Raw genomic sequence first — 23,381 nt, 5'->3', positions numbered from 1 at the left:
AAAGTTACTGTAGTACCTGTAGAGGGACATAAATCACTTAACAGTGGCTTGACAGCAAGTGGGACAAGCAGGAGAAATGTTTGAGGAGAAAAATGCTCGAGTTGGTAAATACTTTTCTAGAGTTAAAGAAACTAATGAGAAAGTCAAAATGAAGAAGGAAGAAAAGCAGACAGATGATTCTGATGAGGAGGATAAGTTTTTGAACGATCCTTTGAATGCTAGACTTCCTCCGTACACTGCCAGATCAGCGGGAACAAGTGGAACTAGTTTAGGACCTGATACGGATGCTGAGGGGGATGGTACTGTAGTGAAAGCTCCTACAGGAGTGGACTGAGATCACTAACTGAGACAGAAATCACATCCTTGCCTAGTACAATTCAAGATGCGCTATCTGAGACTCAGGTTCAAGCTGCCACACCTGCAAGGACAGTAATAGTTGAAGAGGCTGCTTGAGAGATAAACATTGGCATTTAGAAATTTTAATTTGGGGAGATGTTGCAGGGAAAAACAGATTTTTACTGGCTGTTAACTTCTAATGTTGACGAAATTAGATATTTAATTAAAGAAACAGCCAGATGTGCAAATGAAGCACATGATAAATTACGGGAGTTAGCTGATGATTGTGAACTTTACATCAGCAAGATGAAAAATGTAACATGAACTTATTAAATGGATTTGACTTATGATGAAATTAAGGAGATGGGTTTGATTAGTCCGAGAGAGCACATGTAAACGGTTTAATTTAAAACACAAGAGAATGGGATAATTTAAATAAGTATTGAGAAACATGGAAAAGAGGGGCAGATAGTAAAAAAGAAAACAAAAGGGACTGAAGGTGAGGTAACAAGTGTAGCAAGGTACTCAGGTGTAATCATGGGCAGCAGTGTCAAAATTTTCTTTAATGTAAGTACATGGAGGGAAGCTGGTGCATGTGCCATGGACTCGCGCTGATCTATTTGTTGCTACTAATGATTTTCTGAAATTGCGAGAGGAACCAGAAAAGTGGTACAAAGAGGTACACAGATTGAAAAACATTTCTCTGATTTAATTTTGGTATTCAAGATTGTGGTTACTAGAGATTTAAGGGCAGAATGTAAGGCTGTAGTTGGATGACCAACTCAGGAACCTGCTAGAGTACCTTCCAAATAATGCTCCTGCTGTGAAAATGGCTGAAAAATAACAAAAAGTGATTGCGTATTTGAAAAAACGAAATCCTGAGAACGATTTAAATTGGGTAAGGATTTTGAGAACTTCATGAGAGTCAAAAGAGTCAGTGTATGTTTTTTGCAGATTTTCAAGAAACATAGTAGAGTCGATGATCCTGAAAAAGATGGTGCCAGTGGATTTGTATCTGCTTTCAGGATGGGTTTGAGCCCGGAGTTTAGCAATCAAATTCAATAGAGTGAATTGTGTTGTCAGACAAAGAGCATGGATAAAATCTTGAAGCTCGCAAAATATGGCAGGGATTATTTTGATGTGAAGCAAAGAAATCTTAAGGAGAAGTTGATTGCCCAGACAAAGCAATTTGAAAGAGGGTCCTGAAACTAAGTGGGCTCAAAATAAATTTTGTCCAGCCTGGAATTAATCAAATGTAAGGTGTGCACATGGGAAATGGAGCAATGCAGATGCAACGTGGTGGAAGATGGCTGGTGAGCAATACAGTAAGTTCGCAGCAACATCTAAGTACGGCGGTTGATGAGAGAGTTAACACATAGATTTTTGCTAAACACGTTTGAATTGTCATCGTTTGCACTTGCATATGATTCTCTGATTTTAATATTGATTACTTTCGGCATGTTTTTCAAAGAAAGTGTATCATGGGTATTGTAGTCGTTGAATTCACCATTTGGAGGTTGGGTGATTAATTAGTTCACAAATTAGGGGGTGGAGCTTAAGTTGTTTAAAAGTGTGATGTAACGGATGGCTCGCTAGACGGGAGATGGAGATTCACCTGTGATAAAGACCAAGCGGTTAAGAAATAATGGAATGAGCAGGTACGCACGCAGTTTGGTATACAGATTATAGCGGCAGTAACTTTCATGTAAATAACGCAAGATCAAAAAAGTTCTAAGAAACGTACTATATTAATGAGGAGAGAAACACAGATTAGGACATAGCGTGTAAGGAACGAAAGTGGTGTGACCGCCATAAGAGCAATGCTTAAACGGGTAGTTCAACTAGAGGCGCGAGGAGTTTGTCAGCAAACCATTATAAATAAGAAGGTGCCACTAGGCGTGTTGCTAGAGGTAACGTTTGAAAGCCTGATATTAGAGGAACTATGGGATAATACATGCTACACAGCATGGTACCTGTGACTGTTATGTTCACTTGAGGAGGGGAAAACTAATATTCAACTACTCTTTTTAATCGTGGTCATTAAGTACTTGGTTTTGGCACTTTGTCATTTTTTACATTAAGCGAAATTAATGTTCTTACTGAATGATTTAACATTATATGTTTTATTGTGCAAGATGTAAATTTAGATGCATATTATTAGATTTGATAATGAATAATCTTGTAATTACGTGTTTTCTAAAATTGTTGATTCACAGTTACCCCTGATGAAGGGCTGGGAACAAGCCCGAAATGCATTGGGTTCCTAATAAAAAAATACTGCTTTGAACTACCTTTTGTGTTTGGATCGTATTCTTCAAGAGGTCCGGATGGGCACATGTGAATATGCGAAGTTTCCAAAATACATAATGTCACACATGTGGAGATGAATTTCGGGACGAAGAATGTGATTTGAGTTATGGATTAAAAAGGACGAACATTGAATATGGTTAAACGGATTATCATTGGTCGGATCTGAGATCCACTCCACGCTGGGAGTGGAGCGCCTATTCGACGCTCCCCACGTGATTGGTGAGCAATGATGACATGAATGTGAATGCTGAAATGATTAACAGAAACACAGCTTGTCACTTATTTGGGAAGATTGGGCACTGAAAGAGGGAATGTTGTCAGAATCTGAATATAAGAGAAATGTGATGGTCCCGATTATCTAAAATACTGATCAGGGTGTACAGTGTCAGGAATCATTCTGAATGCTGATACATTCAGGCCCTGTGATAGAGCAAAATATGACAAATAAAATGCCCTATAATGGAGGGTATCAACAGAATCCATTGATTCTGAATGATAAGTTGGCAGGGATCAGTTACCAATTATGGTCCCTGAGGAGGAAGGAGGGTTGCGTACTTGGAGCAGTCCTATGGGTAGACCAAAGTAGTCCTTATATTGGCAGGGACATCAATGGCATCCTGTTTAATTTTAATTGCTGCAGGGGCTACTGGTTCTACAGTTCGTTCTGTGAAAGTCCCCAACCCAACCCACCTCTCTCTGGAATAGAATTCCAAGTTGCAGGGATTAGCAATAAACAAATTGTTAACCAGGTGTCCGCAGATGTCCCAGTTAAAAATGGTCAGATGGAGAAAAAATGCCAATTTATTTTGTGTGATTCAAATCCTGTGAATTTATTGGGAGGAACTTGCTTTGCAAAATGTATTGTGATTTATGCACACCAGATGAGGTTGCAATTGAGACAGAAGATGAGGATTTGATGTTTTAAATAAACTCACCAGATAACAGAGTTCAGTTCTTCCTAGCTATGAAAAAAGAAGACCTACCTCTGGATTTAAGATGTACTGTCAAAGATAGGGTATAGGATTTTACTGGAAAAGAAATTGGACTGATCAAAAGAGCAGAGCCTGATAAAATAAAAGTAACACCAAATGCAATATTCCCTATAACTAGCCAGGACGGACTTTCAAAAGAAGCAGAAGAGGGAATGAAGTCAGTGAATGAAAAAATTATTGAGCAGGCAATCCTCCGGGTGGTACCTCATTGTCCTTGTACCTCTCCCATAATAGAAATTAAAAAGACAAATGGAGTTTAATGCGTCGCTTGAGGTAGGCTCCCTTTCGCGGGACCAACGGCTTGCAACTATTGTGGTTCTCCATAAAGAGGGTAAGCCGCGAGACTGTTGTGCATCGTATAGGCCTATCTCACTCCTAAATGCCGAACCAAAGATTCTTGCGAAGGTCCTGGCAAATCGACTGATTACTGTAATTGGCGACCTGGTTCATCCGGATCAATCTGGTTTTATTCCGCATCGCAACACCGCGTTGAACCTGCGGCGCCTACATGGAGTTCTCGCAAGAGTCGATTGTATCCAGGAGCCCACCATTTTGGCGTCCCTGGACGCCACGATGGCGTTCGATACGCTGGAATGGTCGTATCTTTGGGCGGCACTGGCCAAGTTTGGTTTTGGACACGGATTCATTAAATGGGTGAAACTGTTGTATGTGGAGCCGCTGGCGCAGGTGGTGGTGAATGGTAGGGTGTCTGCCCCCTTTGTGCTCGGGAGGGGTACCCGCCAGGGTTGCCCCCTGTCCCCGCTTCTTTTTGCTCTTGCGTTGGAACCCCTGGCGGCGTGGCTGAGGTGGGAGCCCTCTATGGCGGGTATCCGGTGGTCTCCGACGTTTGAGGACCGTGTGTCACTATACGCTGATGACATCTTGCTCTACCTCACCTCGCCGCGGAAATCATTGATAGTGTTGTTCGATGTTTTGACCTCCTTCGGCCGCAATTCTGGGCTTGTTATTAATTGGGCCAAGTCCTGTGTATATGTGTTGGTTGGCGACCCCCCTCCTCTCCCTCGCGGCTGTCCGATTCAAATCTCTCAGTCTGGATTTAAATATTTAGGCATTCACGTCTCCTTGAGTTCAGCGGTTCGCTACTCTCTGAACCTGCTGCCACCGCTTCAGCGGCTTCGGGCTGACGTAGTTCGTTGGCGGAGGCTTCCGTTATCGCCGCTGGGCAGGGCGGCCCTATTTAAAATGATGTCTCTGCCACATTTTTGGACGCCCTACAGAATACGCTGGACGTGGTGCCTACACGGTATTTTCGGGAGGTGGAAAGCCTGCAGCGACAGCTGGTGTGGGATGGGAGACCACGTATCGCTCTTGCTAAGCTGACTCTTCCATGGTACGATGGTGGCATAGCTCTTCCTGATATCAGAAGGTATTATTGGGCGTCCCAGCTGGTGGCAGTGAACCATGGGACGTATGGCCCAGCTTTGAACCCCGCGTATGAGATGGATAAGTTACTGTTGCCGGGTGGGGATTTCAATCGAATGCTTTACTCCAAGAAGGGACGCACTAAACTTACGGGCCCCACGAACAATGCTGTACGCGCATGGCACGGCGCCACTGCTGCTACGGGCTGGAAGGGCCGCCTGACTCGTGCGACTCCGCTGTATGCTTCTGAAGAGTTGGGCGGGCTGTGGCGCACTAAGGGATTTGAGAAGTGGGACACGATCGGTATTAACCGCGTGGGGGATCTGTGGGCGAAGGGCGCTTTTAAAACGTTCGATGTCCTTCGGACCGAATATAGCCTGAGCGATAGGGAATTCTTTCGTTACGCGCAGGTCCGCCACGCTCTGCTTTCTGCCTTTCCGACCCCGGCGGATATTCCTGAGGCTTCCCCCTTGGAAGATCGTATACTTGATGGTTACTTGCCAGACAGCACCATTTCCCTGATCTATAAAAAATTGATTAATACCCGCGCGGATCTCCTCACCCGCCTGCGAGAGGTATGGGTCGCTGATGGCCTAGAATTGGACGACGAGGACTGGGTTGCGGCTATAGCCTCGCCGAGAGAAGTGGCCATACCCGCTCGCCTCAGATTTGTGCAGTTAAAGATACTACACAGGGTCTATGTTACCGGTCCCCGTTTACTTCGCTTAGGCTACTCGAGTGATGGTTTATGTAGGCGTGGCTGTGGCCTGCTTGGTACCTTTCTCCATATTTTGTGGGAGTGTCCAGTGGTTGTCCGGTTCTGGACTAGGGTGCATGCGATGATGGAGGAGGTCACTGGTGTGGCTTTACTCCCGGAGGCGCGGCGCTGTGTGTTGAATGTGTGGGAACCGACTGATTGTAACGCGGCCCAGGAGCGCTGGGTGACTCTGGGCAATATGATAGCCAAAAGGGACATCGCGCAGCTGTGGGGCTTGGGTAGGTCTCCTACGGTGTCAAAATGGAGAGAAAACATGGATTGGTGCATGTTCCGGGAGAAAACCGTGTATGTTGCTAGAGGCAAACCCAAAAAATGGAACAAGATGTGGGGTCCGTGGAATTCTTACCGCGGAGATATATGCACGCCCCCCCTGGTGATCGCCTCCGATGTAGCTCTGTCCCCTTAGCTCGGCTATTCCTGTTCCTTCCTGGAATTGGTACTTGGGTTTTTCCCTACCCCCCCCTCCTGCCTCGCCTAATACTAACTTTTGCCTATAGTGCCGCTGAGTGGCGGCTGCCCCCCCCCCCCATGTGAGAGCAAGTTCCTGCTTATGTAGTTTCCATGCCTGGTTTTAGTTTTGTTTTGTTGTTTCTTTTTCATAAAATGTTAATTCAAAACCTTCTTGATGGATGGAGTCTAGTTGTGGGCCTGTTGGCCACCCTCCCGTGTAGGCTGCTCATTTGTTGGCTGTACTGTGTTTCCCTTTTGCATACTAGCGGCCGGCCTCGGAGGTTGTAGGCCCGTGACTGTACATAACTGCTGTGTCAATAAAGGTTTTTCAAAAAAAAAAAAAAAAAAGACAAATGGAGAATTGTGTAAAATCTTCAAAAGATTAATAGGATAGTGATTACATGTTGTCCAGTGGTACCAGATCCAGCAGTTATTTTGTTCCAAATTCCATCAGATGCAGAATGGTGCACAGTCATTGACTTATGCCAAGATCTCTTCTCGATTCCTCTGCATGATGAGAGCCAGTTCGTATTTGTGTTCCAATTTTTTAATAAAGTTTTCGCTTGGTGTAGAACTTCACAAGGGTATACAGAAATCCCAAAGAAAGATCTTTAAAGTTTGAGGCTGCCTTGTAATTCAGTGTTAGTGCAGTATATTGATGACTTACTGGTTGCATTAAAAACAGAGGAGGACTTCAAACTAGATTCAACTGTCCTGTTGATTCATGCAGCTGAAAATGAGCATACGGTTTCCCCAACTAAAATGCAGTACTGTAAAAAGGAAGTGATTTATCTTGGGCATCATATTGAAAAATGTGTGAATAAAGTCTCAAAGGGGGCGTGGCCGAGCCGAGCAGCAAGATGGCCACATAGTGGTGAGGCTCTGCCGGCCGAACACATCATCCGGCATACATCCGACAACTGGGCGATGATCCAGTGACATACACCCTGAGACAACCTACTCCACTGGCGGCTGCACATTCTGCTGAAGTTGGATTGGAAAGGTGCGACGTACGCAGTAGGAACGGCGGGGTAAAGTTGCGGCCTGTGGCGGTCAGAAACAACGTGGCCGCCAGGATGCAGTGCACGCACACGCAAAACGATCGCAGAGGGCCTCCTGGGGACGGCGATCCCTCTGGCCGACAGAGACCCGGAGGCGGGCGACATTCCGACAGGAGCTGTGCGAGAGAAGCGTGAGGGCCTGCGGAGGACGTAGTGAGCAGCTCGGCCTGCCGGCAGAGAACACACCGAGCGCCAACCCCCCCACGAGGTCGCCCTACGTGAGTACAGACTCGGGAGTGGGGTGCCCCGGCAGTGTGGGCGGTGGGGGACCAGCGGCAGCCAACCGGCTCCGGAGGCAGAAACAGCTGAATCCTAGCTTGCAGAAGTGCTGATCCGGCCTGGGGCGTAGAAGGGGCTTGCGCCAAGGGACGTGGCCTGCCGGATCCCGTTATCGGGCCCAGCAAGAGCTCTGAAGCGCTGCGGGGAGCGATGCAGACGCCAGGCTGTGAAGGCGGGGGCCTTGTCACACCGAGACCCATTTGTAAGAGCACCTGGGGACAGACAGACCACAGTGCAGTGCTTGAGCGCAGTGAGGACGGCCTGAGCTTTCACAGAGAGGCACTCGCGCTAGGCCGCGGCCGATATCACCCCTTCTGATTGGGGTGGTGCACACGCAGATGCGTGGAGATCCAGGGCAGACAAGAGACACAAGTTGAGTGCGCCTCGCCGGGGGTGGCAGACTTCAGGGGTGCCCAGGCTGACCACACAGACTCTGGCCACAAACCTAGCATCAGATACACGCCCTAGGGGGTGACCGGAGAATGCCACAGTATAAGTGAATCTGGGTACACGAGGGTCGAGCGGAAAAGCGCTGAGTTGACTAGCCCCCCACACTATGGATTTTGCCGCCACGGCGGACGACTGACCTGCCACTCACCGAGGGTGACGCTGGAGCAAGCAGCATTGGCTCCTGTGGCGCGCACCGCCTTGGCCTCTCCACCAGCGCCTTTGGAGATGGGCCCTGCGGGGCTGGCCTCGCTGGCTTTGTGCGAGGGGGTAAAGAAGCGCCGCTGACAAGCCACAATGGGCAAAGCGGAAAACAGACAATCTCCTTTGAGAAGCGCGCAACGCGGCTTTAGGACCCTGACTCCACACCAGTGACTATAGTGCCGGAAACACAGTTAGACCCGGAGCCAGATGACAACATTAAGGCCCTGATGTGGGAGGTCAGGGGCAGCCTGCGAGCAATCGACTCAAAACTCGACTCAATGGAGACAAGAATGGACCACGTGTCCCAGAGAGTGGATAAGCACGAAAACCGAATTTACACGTTGGAGACACGGGTGTCAGATTCGGAGGACAGGCAGGAGGAGATGCGGGAATGCCTGTTGAAAATGGACAAGGTGCTGGAGGTCATCAAAGCCCGCAACGAAGACCTCGAAGCGAGGTCGAGAAGGAATAACGTATGCATTACGGGCGTGCCAGAGTCCTCTAACATCTACAACATGGAGCAATTTGTGTAAGGATTGTTGAGAAAGCTGTTTGATTTGGAACTCTCTCCTATGTTCCTAGTGGAGCGAGCCCATTGCACCGTGGGCTCCAGGCCCATTCCGGGGGCTCCACCACGCCCTATTCTGGCTCGATTATTGAATTACCGAGACAGAGACACTGTATTACGACTGGCCAGAGAGAAAGGGGAAATATACCATGAAGGGAACAGAATTGTGTTTTATCCAGACTTCACGCAGGCAGGCCACGCTGCTCGCAGGGAATTCATCCCTGCCAAGAAGATACTATTGTAGTCAGGCACGAAGTATGCAATGCTCTATCCTGCAAAGCTCGGAGTGCACACCAAAAGCAAACCCCTGATCTTTACCGAAGCGTGTGCCGCCCTGAAATATGCCAAGCAAAACGCTAAGAAGCCACAACGCAGAGACGGGGCAAACTCATCTCACTCTGGCAGTCAGCTAAGTGACAATCACTAATACACAAGAATTCTGGGACCACCTAAATGTTTGAGTAGGCCAATTGCCATCTAAATGTTAACCTACCATAGAGAGGCCAACTTACCTCTGCCCTAAGCTATTGAATTTAAATGTCTACATAGATTACATGGAGTTTCTTTTGCCAGTGTTAACTACAACTGTTCGGCCACCCTGCTCCTAGGTGACAGGGGTGTATGCAGGCGAGCCCACGCCCCACTGGGATGATTCCGTGTTGCACCGAGCTTCGAGGGCTTGTTTGCGAAGGGGGCTGTTTCATAAGGGATGCAAAACCTGATTGGGGGTTGGTGTGGGAGGGGGGGTGGGATGGGAGGGGAGTTGTTTGTTACGTTACATTGCAGTACTGGCTACATATTGAACAGCTCGGACACACAATGGACACCGCAACACATGGTCAACCATCGGCCTCATACAACGTGATATTGACATGCCGAAAATGGCGGCACCTGACGGGGGGTCAGGGAAGGGATGTACTGGAGACATTGCACGCCTGCACCATAATAATACCCAAGGGCTTTAAATGATCACACTGTCCTGCCTTACCTGGAATGTGAGATGTCTTAATGACCACCGAAAGGTGAGGCTAGTGCAATCTTATTTGGCCAGACAGGGCGTAGATATTTGTCTCCTGCAGGAGATCCACCTTCGGGAGACAGCATTGGCTCGGCTTACCACAAATAGATGGAGTGAGGTACACACTGCTAGCTACTCTAACTATTCCCATGGGGTAGCGATTCTTATACGCAGAGGGGTACCCTGGCAAACACACCAGTTGATATGCGACCCGGAAGGTTGGTACATTATCTGAAAAAGGAGCCTATTTCATCAGCCGAACATAGTGGTGAACGTCTACGGGCCAAATGTGGACAGTCCCACATTTTTCCTACAGCTCTGGCATAAAATTCAGTCCATGGGGGATGCTGCACTACTTTGGGGTGGGGATTTTAACATTGTGCTGACACTGACTGAGGACAGGGAGGGGATGGCACACCACCCACAGGCGGCAGTAACACTAAACAGCATTATATCGGACCACTACTTGGTCGATTTGTGGCGTGCGCTGCACCCCATGGACCGTATGGAAACGTGCATCACCCCACACCACTAGGCTTGGTCCAGACTCAACTTTTGGCTATTGACACGGAATATACATGTTTGGGTCACGGAGGTCACACATTATGCACGGACACTATCCAACCATGCCCCGGTTGCACTGTCTCTCTGGGTCCCGAAGCCCAATCAACAGCTGTTTACATGGCGGCTGCCATCTAACGCACTCTTAGACCCTGCCTTCTGCGAAAGTATTAGAACACATATAAGTGAATACATTGAACACAACACTGGCTCAGTGGATACGGAGAGCGCACTGTGGGAGGCGTTCAAGGTGGTGATAAGAGGGCAATGTATCGCTGGCCAGGCGGGAGTGCTCCACGATATCCAAGGCAGCTTGAGCAAAATAGAAGAGGAGCTCAGGGGGCTTTAGAAGCACAATACTGCGCAGGCCCGTCTCCCTCGATACTAGCTGACATACGCACCAAACTGATGGCCTTTCAAGAGGAGGTGGAGTGGGAAACTAAATTCTTACACAAATATGCGACAGTGAGGCGATATGGGGAGGGAGATAGGCCAGGCAAAGCACTTGCCAACCTACTGACGTCGCCTCGGAGGTCCGCATTCATAACTGAATTAACTGCCGCAGATGGGACAAAAGCGCGCGCTTCACCGGACATTCTAGACACCATGAGAGATTTTTACGCCCGGCAATACACTTCCACTTCATGCCCCTGAACCTGTTCTGTGAGATTACTTTGACTCCATTGAGCTCATATGGCTGGGTAGAATACACCGCGAGTATCTAGAGGCCCCGATCACGGTGGAGGACATACGGCAGGTCATCAGCGGTTTACCCGCAGACAAGGCCCCTGGGACGGACAGCTTGACGGCTAAATTTCTACAAAGAATATTCCGAATTACTGGCACCACGGCTCTTGGCTGTATATCAGGAGGCCATGGAGTCTGGCACGTTACCTGCCTCAATGCGGGAGGCTATCATCATAACTATTCTGAAACCCGACAAGGACCCTTCACGGTGCGATTTGTACCGGCCACTCTCCTTGATAAATTTAGATTCGAAACTTTTCGCTAAGCTCCTGGCCGTCCGCCTTCAGCCGCTACTCCATTTGATCATACGCCTGGACCAGTCCGGCTTTATGCCAGATCTACCTCCCATAATCTGAGGACACTGTTTGCCTTAATGCACTACCTTGCCCCACATGTATTGGCCATTGCGGCACTATTGGACGCAACCAAAGCGTTTGATTCCCTTGAATGGGGGTTCCTGTTCCCGCTCCTCCAGAGGATGGGCTTCAGCCCCATTTTCATTCAACAGATAAAACTGCTGTATGCTATGCCCACTGCACGCTTGAGGGTAAATGGCCAGATCTCAACACCCATTGCCATCACAAGAGGCACCAGACAGGGATGCCCGTTGTCACCCCTACTTTTCGCCATCGCTACTGAACTACTTGTTGCCCGCATCAGACAACACCACACACATCGTAGCATAGGATTCACAACAAGAGGCCTCAACATGTCCCTCTATGCAGACGATATCACACTCTACTTGGTCGACCCCAAAGATAATCTCACACCTATGATGAGAGAATTGGTGCGATACGGGGAACTGTCCGGTGTACGAATCAACTGGAACAAATCAGTAATCATCCCCCTTACACCTGGGAAACAGCCCTGTGAATCTGAATACCCCATTGAGTGGGAGACAGGACCAACACGCTACTTGGGGATATGGATAAGCAACGACATGCAGGAGCTCTGGACGGAAAACTATGAGAGGGTGGTAGACTGGATCGGGCAAAGGGTGCATCGCTGGAAGACGCTTCCTCTTACCCTGATGGGACAGATTGCGGTGGCTAAGATGATCATACTACCAAAGCTACTGTATCTATTTGTTAACGTCCCCATCCCGCTCACTGCGCACATTTCGATGTCTGATTGGGTTGCTCACTTTTCGAAATTGTACTCTATTGCTGATCAGAGTGAAGCCCTGGTCACAACTTGACCCAACAGGTGATAGATCCCGCTTCATTGCCAGTCGACCCATCTGGTGACGTAGGCTTTAGCCCTGAGGAAGTTAGACAAGCTATAGGTAAAATTGTTTCACATAAAGCACCAGGGCTTCAAAGGTACCATGGGATTGCTTTTTGGACATGATTGATGTCTGGTGTTCCTATTTACCCTTAATTTTTATGCCATAATAAAGGGAAGGGCTGTAGGAGAGTAGGGTCTGCTATCCTATGGTCACCCCAAATTTTTGCTTTTTGCTTCACTGGTTTTTGACATATTGAGGCTGTGGGCCTGCCAATCAGACCCCCAGCCTGCTGTTCTCTCTACTAAATTAAAACTATGCACCCTAGGTGCATAACCAATTGGAAGTGGATCACCCTGTCAGCCCCTGTACCAGTGTACACTAGGTACCCAGGGCATTGGTGTACCCAAGGCCTGCCAGGGGCTGAAGCATGTATTATGCCACCCCAGGCTTGGCCTAACAATTTGACACAACTGGCTGATCACTCAGCTGGGGTAAGTTGGTGTAATCACCTCTTACTAAGGTGTAGTATACCTATACCTAACCTTAAATGGGACACCTGGTAACCTATAAGTCACTCCTATGGCAGGCAAGAAGGAGCAAAGCCAGCGGTATCCCTCTAGGACAGCACCGGATTATCAGTTAGCCCATTAAGATAGTTGGTGATAGTTCAAATTCACCCTATGTGTGCGCTCTTGAGTAGTACCCGCTGACACAATACTTCCCCAGACACTGGGGCAAAGTGAGAAATAAACAGCAAAAGGCGCACCACTTATACGAATGTAAGTAATGTCAAATTAGTCCATATACATCATATGTTTTCTTTTTCAAAAGTTCTTCTTTATTGTTCATTCGTTAAAGTGACATTTAAGAACAGCCAAAGCAGCCGACGCGTTTCGTCCAACTTGGGACTTCTTCAGGGCGTAAAGAACAGTAAGTCGGTATATGTTTGTTTTCTGGGGATTTCTAGAGCGTCAGTCAATGTCAATTTATGAGATAGAGAATAAGTCGATTAGGATGCAGATATATATCAGACAAATGGCAATCACTGGTCCCGTCTTTTTAGTATAACACCGAGTCAAAAGTTTATCCAATGATAAGGATAAAAGTCAAAGTCTTTAAAATGCCCGATTCCACATATTCAAAATCCGGGACGGGACCCAATCCGTCCTCTTACTAAGGTGTAGTATACCTATACCTAACCTTAAATGGGACACCTGGTAACCTATAAGTCACTCCTATGGCAGGCCTTAACAATCCTGAAGGCAGAGTGCTTGGTTCCATGTGAGATGGTGCTCTGGCATGAGCTGAGCCTGTCTGCAGTGGTCGGAACAACTTCCTTCTACTGTTTCCAGATATCGTCATACCATATACTCTTAAGTGCATTATGAACCTCGCGGTTAAATGCTATCTTTGGTTTGGCTTTAGCAAAACATGTCGAGTAAGGTGTCATACGAATTGGAATACTAACCCCTCGCCAATTCTGGCGACGGGGTTAGCATTCCACCCTTCTAGAGGGACACGACATGTACAGTACCTGAAACCCGGGTAAATTCAGACATAGCCTCAGCTCCACAAAATGGATGCTGCCACCACAGACACAAGTCTGCCCTCCTGCTGCTGGGAGTCCTTCCAGCTTGGGAGGTGTGGACAAAGGGTTTCCTGCCAGGGGAGGTGCATGCACCACCCCAGACAGGATTTTGTGTATTGGTCAGGTAGGGCTTGAAAGAAACCAGACATGCCTGTGGCTCACAAGGAGCCTCGGTGCATATGCCAGTTCAAACCGGTCCTGGGCCACACCAGTCCCAGGCCTGGGGCGAGCTGGACAAAGGATTGGGGGTGTAACCACCCCCCTTCCTGGTCCCACCCATAGGGAGGGACCTAGCAGGTAGTCCGGCCCCTAGAATCCGCTTAAAGGTAGGAGCTGTGTCCTAAGACTTCAGACATCCTGGAATCAACTTGAAACTAAGAAGAAGACGGGAACTTCGACATTCTGCTGCACAGAAGACTGAAGGAAATCTCCCCTGTGGTCAGGGAGTGACCACCTTGCTAACGCAAGCACCATCCAGCGAATCAACGTCTGCTTTGCCGCCGCCTCCCGCAGGAGCCCGAGCCCAGAGACTGACAAGACCTGGACCTCCAGACCTCTCACCGCCCGATCCACAGTCCCTGAAAAGAGGAGACCCGTGGAGGCACCGAGACACGTGGAGCCAGCCATCTTGAAACGACCACGACAAGCTGACAAGTGCAACAACCGAGGCTCCCTCCAAGTTGTGCTTTGGGATCTGAGAAGCCCAACCCTCGAGCAGCATCTGCACCAAAGGGGAGCCCTCCAGCATCTCCACGATCTGCGTGGGGCCCTTCTGCATTTTGCCACTCGACGCGCCTAACCGGTTGCTGGCCCACTGGCTAGTAGCCATCTTGGCGACGAACTTTACAAAATACACCGCTGGTCTGGTTGCTCCAGACTGGCCCTTGCTCCCCTCCAAAGGAGCAGTTCTTCTGACCTTGCTGGTCAGAACCATCAGCTTATTTCATCTCCTACAACAATTGCTTTTGCCAAGGCTTGTTTGCTTCGATCAAGTCGCCGACACCGCCGACAGTGAGAGCCTGCGTGGGACAGCTCGTGAACCGACTCCTGGACGTCGTCGACCTCCAGGGACCACGTGGCTGCAGAGACAAGCTACACCTTTCTTCCTGTTTGCACCCGACATTGCCTGGTACCCACCTGGTGCCACGCCGGTCACTGGCTAGTGACTGTGAACACTGTCCCCTCTGCTTACAGGTCTTCAACATCTCCGATCCACTCTTGGATCCACTGCATCTCTCCCGGACCGACCGCCTGCAGCATCTTTATCTTCAGGCTCCACGGAACAGATAGAAGAAACCCGACGCACTTCGAGGCCTATGCACCCGCTTCCTGTGGGTGAGGTAAAGCTGGCACACCTGTGCCCAAGTGTAGTATTACATCTCTAGTGCCTGTGTTCCAAATCTTGAGTTCCTAGTCCATCCGGAAGATCCTCTTTGCAGTAACTTTGTACTTTTTACGCACCCATTGAAACCTATGGGAGCACGCGTGTGACTATTTGCTCTGCACACGCCACCCGTGGACCTCCTGGTCACTAACTGAAGTTAGCTCCTTGTAGGCCCAGCGATTCTAGAGGCCCTAGGCCTTTTCCCTTTTCTGTTCGTGGTACTTATACCACTATTTTAGTATATGGTTTGAGCGGCCACCAGGGCCTATCCATATAAAGTGCAACTTCTGTGTATTCTACTGTAATCTTGTTTGACGATTTGTGCTCCTGTGCTCATAAAGAGACTAGGGGTTACTTTGAGAAATAAATACATATATATTTTGAATATATATCTGTGTGGTGTCCTTTCATTGGTATAAAAGGGGGTTGCATTTGGTAAAACAGCTGGCTTAACACGCTTCACGAGTTTAGCCTCAAAGACTGCTTAGCCTACGCTACCACTAGGGCAGCTAGTCCGAAAAGGTTGACTTACAACCACACCATAAGGGTTGCTTGGCATGGTACAAGGTGATCACTTTAACTAGTGAGCATCATATACCAGGCCAACTTCTCACATTGGTGAGCAGCGGTTGGATTTGAGCTTGCTGTGTTTTACCATTGTAATCTCTTGGTTACCAATTGAAAGATCACATAGGTACCTGTAGGTACATATAAAACAAGATTAGATATACATAAGTTCTACTGAACTTAGTTGTTGTAGAGCAAAGGGAGTAGCACACCCTGACTACAACTACTAGATAGGTTTAGTAGGTAAACCCAAGTGTAGGTAGATTGCAACACATCCACCCACACTTAAGAGCAATGGCTGGGGCAGAGGGGTCCACTGTACCCATCTCTGTTGAGAGTGACCCCCAGAGGGCACCATCCATCTTTGCTACCCTTAATCAGAATGAGCTCAGGCATTTGGCAACTCTTAGAGGCCTTAAACAGCCCAAGAACCCTACCTCTGCTGAGCTCAGAGAACTCTTGCAAAATGATGAGAATCAGAGAGAGCTCAAGAAAGCTTCCCAGTTAGCCCCCTTAGGGTCAGGAACAGGAGGCCCCCCTTCTGAAGATGCTACAGAGGTACCCAGTTCCAATAGTCACCCCTTAGATGGCAATAATACCACAGAGGATGAGAGTGATAAAGGGGCTGATACAGAAAGTAGTGATGATGAAGGGAGAACTAGCCCAGTGCCAAGTGTTATACTTGGCCCAGCTAAACTAAGGCTATTGGGGACTGACAATGGGTTTACCCCATTGGATCTCCCCAGTGGACTTAACACAGGGCTTGGGAGGCAAAGGAATCGCTCAGGTGACTCCAATGCTTCTCATGGCTCTAGAGGCTCTCAAGGTCACTCCAGGAAAAGGATGACCACCCCTCAGAGGAGGGAACATGAGGCCAGAATGCAGGAAGCCCAGCTGAGGATCAGGAAGCAGGAGCTAGAAGTAGCCCTGATGGAAGAAAAACTGAACAAGGCTAGGCAACCTAGAGAGAGTGGGTCTATACCCACTGGTGGCAGCATTGTCCCTAAGGACAAAGATAGGGTCTTTGATAATAGGAACCTGTCTAAGGTTGTGCCCCCCTACAAAAGTGGGGATGACATCCACAAATGGATAACTGCTCTTGAGAGAGCCTGCAAAGTACAGCAGGTTCCTGAAGACCAGTGGGCAGCAATCCTCTGGCTCTCCTTTGAAGGAAGAGGCAGAGACAGACTCCTCACTGTTAGAGAAGAGGATGTCAGAAATTACAGAGTCCTGAAGAGTGTTCTGGTAGATGGGTTAGGCTTAACCACTGAACAGTACAGGTTAATGTTCAGAGACACCCAAAAGACACAGACTCAGGACTGGTCTGAATATGTTGAATGTGCCACTAAGGCTTTGGAGGGTTGGTTGCTGGGAAGTAAGGTATCTGATTTTACAGGATTGTATAATTTGATGATGAGAGAACAGATTTTAAATAACTGTCAAAACCAGCAACTGCATCAACACTTGGTTGACTCTGATCTGACCTCTCCCCAAGAATTGGGAAAGAAGGCAGACAAATGGGTCAGAACCAGGGGTAAGCAAAAGAACCAGAACCAGGGCCAAGGGGGTGATCAGAAGAAAACAGACCAAAAGGGTGGAGATCAGAAACCTAAAGACCAGAAGTCTTCAACAGGGCCCCAAACTACTGCTAAGGAGGGTGGGTCCCAACAGTCCAAAAAGAAGAAAGAAGGTCAAAAGAAACTCTGGTGCAATCATTGCAAAAATACAACTCACTGGACTAGTGATTGCAAAAAGGGTGGAGCCCCCAACACTGTTGCCCCTAAGGCACCTGCTCCCAGTACTACTGTTAGCAGTGTTGGTCCCCAGACAAAGGGTGTAGTGGGAATCACTATGGGAACTGAAGGAGATTCTGACTTAGACAGAACCCTGACACAGGCAGGCTTGATCTGTGATGGGGACATTGATTTGTCCCTGACTGTGAGCCCCAGTAACCTGGGCAAGTACAGACAGACTCCTTTAATAAATGAAAAAGTGGCTCAAGCCTACAGGGACACATGTGCCAGTGTCACTATGGTGACACCAGGCTTTGTGGACCCTGGACAGTACATACCAGGTGAGAATTACCTGGTGACCAATGCCAGCAATGCCACTACTTCACATAGTGTGGCAGTTGTTAACTTCTCATGGGGAGGGGTAACTGGCCTCAAAAGGGTTGTGGTTAGTGCAGACCTCCCAGTAGAATGTTTGTTGGGCAATGACCTAGAGAGTTCTCTATGGTCAGAAGTGGAGTACAGGACTCATGCAGAGATGTTAGGTATATCATCACATGTCCTTGCTGTGACCAGGTCACAGGCCAAAAAGTGCCTCACTGAACCTCAGGTCTTGGATCCTGGAACAATGGACCAAGCACCTACCAAGAAGAAGAACAGGAGGGTCAAGACTGTGCCTTCCCCCCTGCCTCAGAGTGATGATCAGCCTTCCCAGGAAGCTGATCTAGAGGACCCTGAAGGAACTGTCCCTGAAGAGCTTGAACCTGATCAGGTTGAGTTCTGGGGACAGGGGGACCTTCAAGGGCTGACTTGAGGCAGGCTCAGTTATCCTGTCCCTCTCTTGAACCCCTCAGACAGCTGGCTGCTGCTGAGGCTGCTGGGAATGCTCAAGGTACCCATAAAGTGTATTGGGATGAAGGGCTCCTTTATTCAGAGGCTAGAGACCCCAAGCCTGGTGCTACCAGGAGGTTGGTTATACCTCTGCAATTTAGGGGCTTCCTTCTTACCTTGGCCCATGATATTCCTTTAGCACGACACTTAGGCCAGAATAAGACTTGGGACAGGCTTGTCCCTTACTTTCACTGGCCTCACATGAATGAAGATACAAAGGAGTTTTGTCGCTCCTGTGTGACCTGCCAAGCCGGTGGCAAATCAGGTGGCACAACAAAGGCCCCCCTAATACCACTACCTGTGGTGGGGGTCCCCTTTGAAAGAGTGGGAATAGATATAGTGGGTCCCATGGATCCTCCCACTGCATCTGGGCACAGATTTATACTGGTGGTAGTGGATCATGCCACCAGGTATCCAAAGGCAATTCCCCTTAGGACCACTACAGCACCTGTTGTGGCCAGGGCCCTGCTGGGAGTATTCTCCAGAGTGGGGTTTCCTAAGGAGGTAGTATCTGACAGAGGTATCAACTTTATGTCAGGATACTTGACAGCTATGTGGAAGGAATGTGGTGTCAACTACAAGTTCACCACCCCTTATCACCCACAATGCAATGGGCTTGTTGAGAGATTCAACAAGACCCTAAAGGGTATGATCAAAGGATTACCTGAAAAGCTCAGGCGGAGATGGGACATCCTTCTACCCTGCCTTCTGTTTGCTTACAGAGAGGTCCCACAAAAAGTAGTTGGCTACAGCCCCTTTGAATTGTTGTTTGGGCACCCTGTAAGAGGCCCACTGTGTTTGGTGAAGGAAGGATGGGAGTTACCTCTCAAAAAGCCTAAGCAAGACATAGTGGACTATGTACTTGGTCTCCGCTCCAGGATGGCTGAGTATATGGAGAAGGCATCCAAAAACCTTGAGGCAAGCCAGGCCTTACAGAAAGCTTGGCATGACCAAAAGGCTGTCTTGGTTGAGTTTCAGCCAGGACAGAAGGTATGGGTGTTGGAGCCAGTGGCCCCAGCAGCACTCCAAGACAAATGGTCTGGACCCCATACAATCCTGGAAAAGAAGGGAGAGGTCACCTACTTGGTAGACCTAGGAACTCCCAGGAGTCCCCACAGGGTACTCCATGTTAACAGGCTTAAAGCATATGTTGACAGGGCAGACGTGGGCTTGCTCATGGCTACAGATGAGGGACAGGAGGAAGAGAGTGACCCTCTCCCAGACCTGTTGTCTCAGAACCCTGAAGATGGCTCAGTTGAAGGAGTGACCCTTGGAGGCAACCTCACTGCCCATCAGCAGACTGAATGTAGACAGGTTCTACAATCATTTTCACATATGTTTTCCTTGATACCTAGTCAAACTGACTGGTGTACCCATGTGGTGGACACTGGTGACAGTCTGCCTGTAAAGAACAAGCTTTACAGACAACCTGACCACGTCAGGGACTGTATAAAGGCTGAGGTACATAAAATGCTGGAATTAGGTGTCATTGAACCCTCAGAGAGCCCCTGGGCTAGCCCAGTGGTTCTGGTCCCCAAACCTCACACCAAAGATGGCAAGAGAGAGATGAGGTTCTGTGTGGATTACAGAGGACTCAATGCTGTCACCAGGACAGATGCACACCCTATTCCAAGGGCAGATGAGCTCATAGACAAACTAGCTTCTGCAAGGTTTTTGAGCACATTTGACTTAAAAGCTGGCTATTGGCAAATCAGATTAGCTGAGGAGTCTAAGGCCAAAACAGCATTCTCAACCCCAGGTGGGCCCTACCAGTTTGTGGTGATGCCCTTTGGTCTGAAGAATGCACCTGCCACCTTCCAAAGGCTGGTGAACCAAGTCCTTACTGGGTTGGATGACTTTTGCGCAGCATATCTTGATGACATTGCTGTCTTTAGCTCCACCTGGGAGGATCACCTGATCCACCTGAAGCAGGCTCTTGAGGCTCTGCAAAGGGCAGGCCTCACTATCAAGGCTACTAAGTGCCAGATAGGGCAGAGTAAGGTTGTATATTTGGGCCACCTTGTAGGTGGAGGCCAAGTTCAACCACTGGAGAGTAAGATACAATCCATCAAGGACTGGTCCCCTCCAACCACCCAGACTCAAGTTCGAGCTTTCTCGGGCTTGACTGGGTACTACAGGAAGTTTGTTAAGAACTATGGGTCCATTGTGACTCCTCTTAATGATCTGACATCCAAGAAGATGCCCAAAAAGGTTCAGTGGACAGTAAGCTGTCAAAAGGCATTTGATGACCTGAAGGAGGCCATGTGCTCTGCACCTATCCTGAAAAGTCCTGACTACTCCAAAGAGTTTATTGTCCAAACAGATGCTTCTGAGTTGGGTGTGGGAGCTGTGCTGTCACAACTTAATGTAGATGGTCAAGACCAACCCATTGCTTTTATTAGCAGAAGGTTGACCCCCAGAGAGAAGAATTGGTCAGCTATTGAGAGGGAGGCCTTTGCTGTGGTGTGGGCCCTGAAGAAGCTGAGGCCATACTTGTTTGGCACTCACTTCAAGATTCAGACCGACCATAAGCCCCTCTTGTGGCTAAATCAGATGAAGGGTGAGAACCCCAAACTGCTTAGGTGGTCCATTTCCCTACAGGGGATGGACTTTACAGTGGAGCACCGGCCAGGTACTGACCATGGGAATGCAGATGGTCTCTCCAGGTACTTCCACTTAGGACATGAAGACGAGACTGGTCAAGGCTAGTTTAATGTCCCAGCGTTTGGGGGGGGTTGTGTAGGAGAGTAGGGTCTGCTATCCTATGGTCACCCCAAATTTTTGCTTTTTGCTTCACTGGTTTTTGACATATTGAGGCTGTGGGCCTGCCAATCAGACCCCCAGCCTGCTGTTCTCTCTACTAAATTAAAACTATGCACCCTAGGTGCATAACCAATTGGAAGTGGATCACCCTGTCAGCCCCTGTACCAGTGTACACTAGGTACCCAGGGCATTGGTGTACCCAAGGCCTGCCAGGGGCTGAAGCATGTATTATGCCACCCCAGGCTTGGCCTAACAATTTGACACAACTGGCTGATCACTCAGCTGGGGTAAGTTGGTGTAATCACCTCTTACTAAGGTGTAGTATACCTATACCTAACCTTAAATGGGACACCTGGTAACCTATAAGTCACTCCTATGGCAGGCCTTAACAATCCTCAAGGCAGAGTGCTTGGTTCCATGTGAGATGGTGCTCTGGCATGAGCTGAGCCAGTCTGCAGTGGTCGGAACAACTTCCTTCTACTGTTTCCAGATATCGTCATACCATATACTCTTAAGTGCATTATGAACCTCGCGGTTAAATGCTATCTTTGGTTTGGCTTTATCAAAACATGTCGAGTAAGGTGTCATACGAATTGGAATACTAACCCCTCGCCAATTCTGGCGACGGGGTTAGCATTCCACCCTTCTAGAGGGACACGACATGTACAGTACCTGAAACCCGGGTAAATTCAGACATAGCCTCAGCTCCACAAAATGGATGCTGCCACCACAGACACAAGTCTGCCCTCCTGCTGCTGGGAGTCCTTCCAGCTTGGGAGGTGTGGACAAAGGGTTTCCTGCCAGGGGAGGTGCATGCACCACCCCAGACAGGATTTTGTGTATTGGTCAGGTAGGGCTTGAAAGAAACCAGACATGCCTGTGGCTCACAAGGAGCCTCGGTGCATATGCCAGTTCAAACCGGTCCTGGGGCACACCAGTCCCGGGCCTGGGGCGAGCTGGACAAAGGATTGGGGGTGTAACCACCCCCCTTCCTGGTCCCACCCATAGGGAGGGACCTAGCAGGTAGTCCGGCCCCTAGAATCCGCTTAAAGGTAGGAGCTGTGTCCTAAGACTTCAGACATCCTGGAATCAACTTGAAACTAAGAAGAAGACGGGAACTTCGACATTCTGCTGCACAGAAGACTGAAGGAAATCTCCCCTGTGGTCAGGGAGTGACCACCTTGCTAACGCAAGCACCATCCAGCGAATCAACGTCTGCTTTGCCGCCGCCTCCCGCTGGAGCCCGAGCCCAGAGACTGACAAGACCTGGACCTCCAGACCTCTCACCGCCCGATCCACAGTCCCTGAAAAGAGGAGACCCGTGGAGGCACCGAGACACGTGGAGCCAGCCATCTTGAAACGACCACGACAAGCTGACAAGTGCAACAACCGAGGCTCCCTCCAAGTTGTGCTTTGGGATCTGAGAAGCCCAACCCTCGAGCAGCATCTGCACCAAAGGTGAGCCCTCCAGCATCTCCACGATCTGCGTGGGGCCCTTCTGCATTTTGCCACTCAACGCGCCTAACCGGTTGCTGGCCCGCTGGCTAGTAGCCATCTTGGCGACGAACTTTACAAAATACACCGCTGGTCTGGTTGCTCCAAACTGGCCCTTGCTCCCCTCCAAAGGAGCAGTTCTTCTGATCTTGCTGGTCAGAACCATCAGCTTATTTCATCTCCTACAACAATTGCTTTTGCCAAGGCTTGTTTGCTTCGATCAAGTCGCCGACACCGCCGACAGCGAGAGCCTGCGTGGGACAGCTCGTGAACCGACTCCTGGACGTCGTCGACCTCCAGGGACCACGTGGCTGCAGAGACAAGCTACACCTTTCTTCCTGTTTGCACCCGACATTGCCTGGTACCCACCTGGTGCCACGCCGGTCACTGGCTAGTGACTGTGAACACTGTCCCCTCTGCTTACAGGTCTTCAACATCTCCGATCCACTCTTGGATCCACTGCATCTCTCCCGGACCGACCGCCTGCAGCATCTTTATCTTCAGGCTCCACGGAACAGATAGAAGAAACCCGACGCACTTCGAGGCCTATGCACCCGCTTCCTGTGGGTGAGGTAAAGCTGGCACACCTGTGCCCAAGTGTA

The sequence above is a fragment of the Triturus cristatus genome, chromosome 5_1 (genome assembly GCF_964204655.1).
Source record: "Triturus cristatus chromosome 5_1, aTriCri1.1, whole genome shotgun sequence".
NCBI lineage: Eukaryota > Metazoa > Chordata > Amphibia > Caudata > Salamandridae > Triturus > Triturus cristatus.
The sequence above is the reverse complement of the archived record's forward strand: the minus strand, read 5'-3'. Positions refer to the sequence as shown.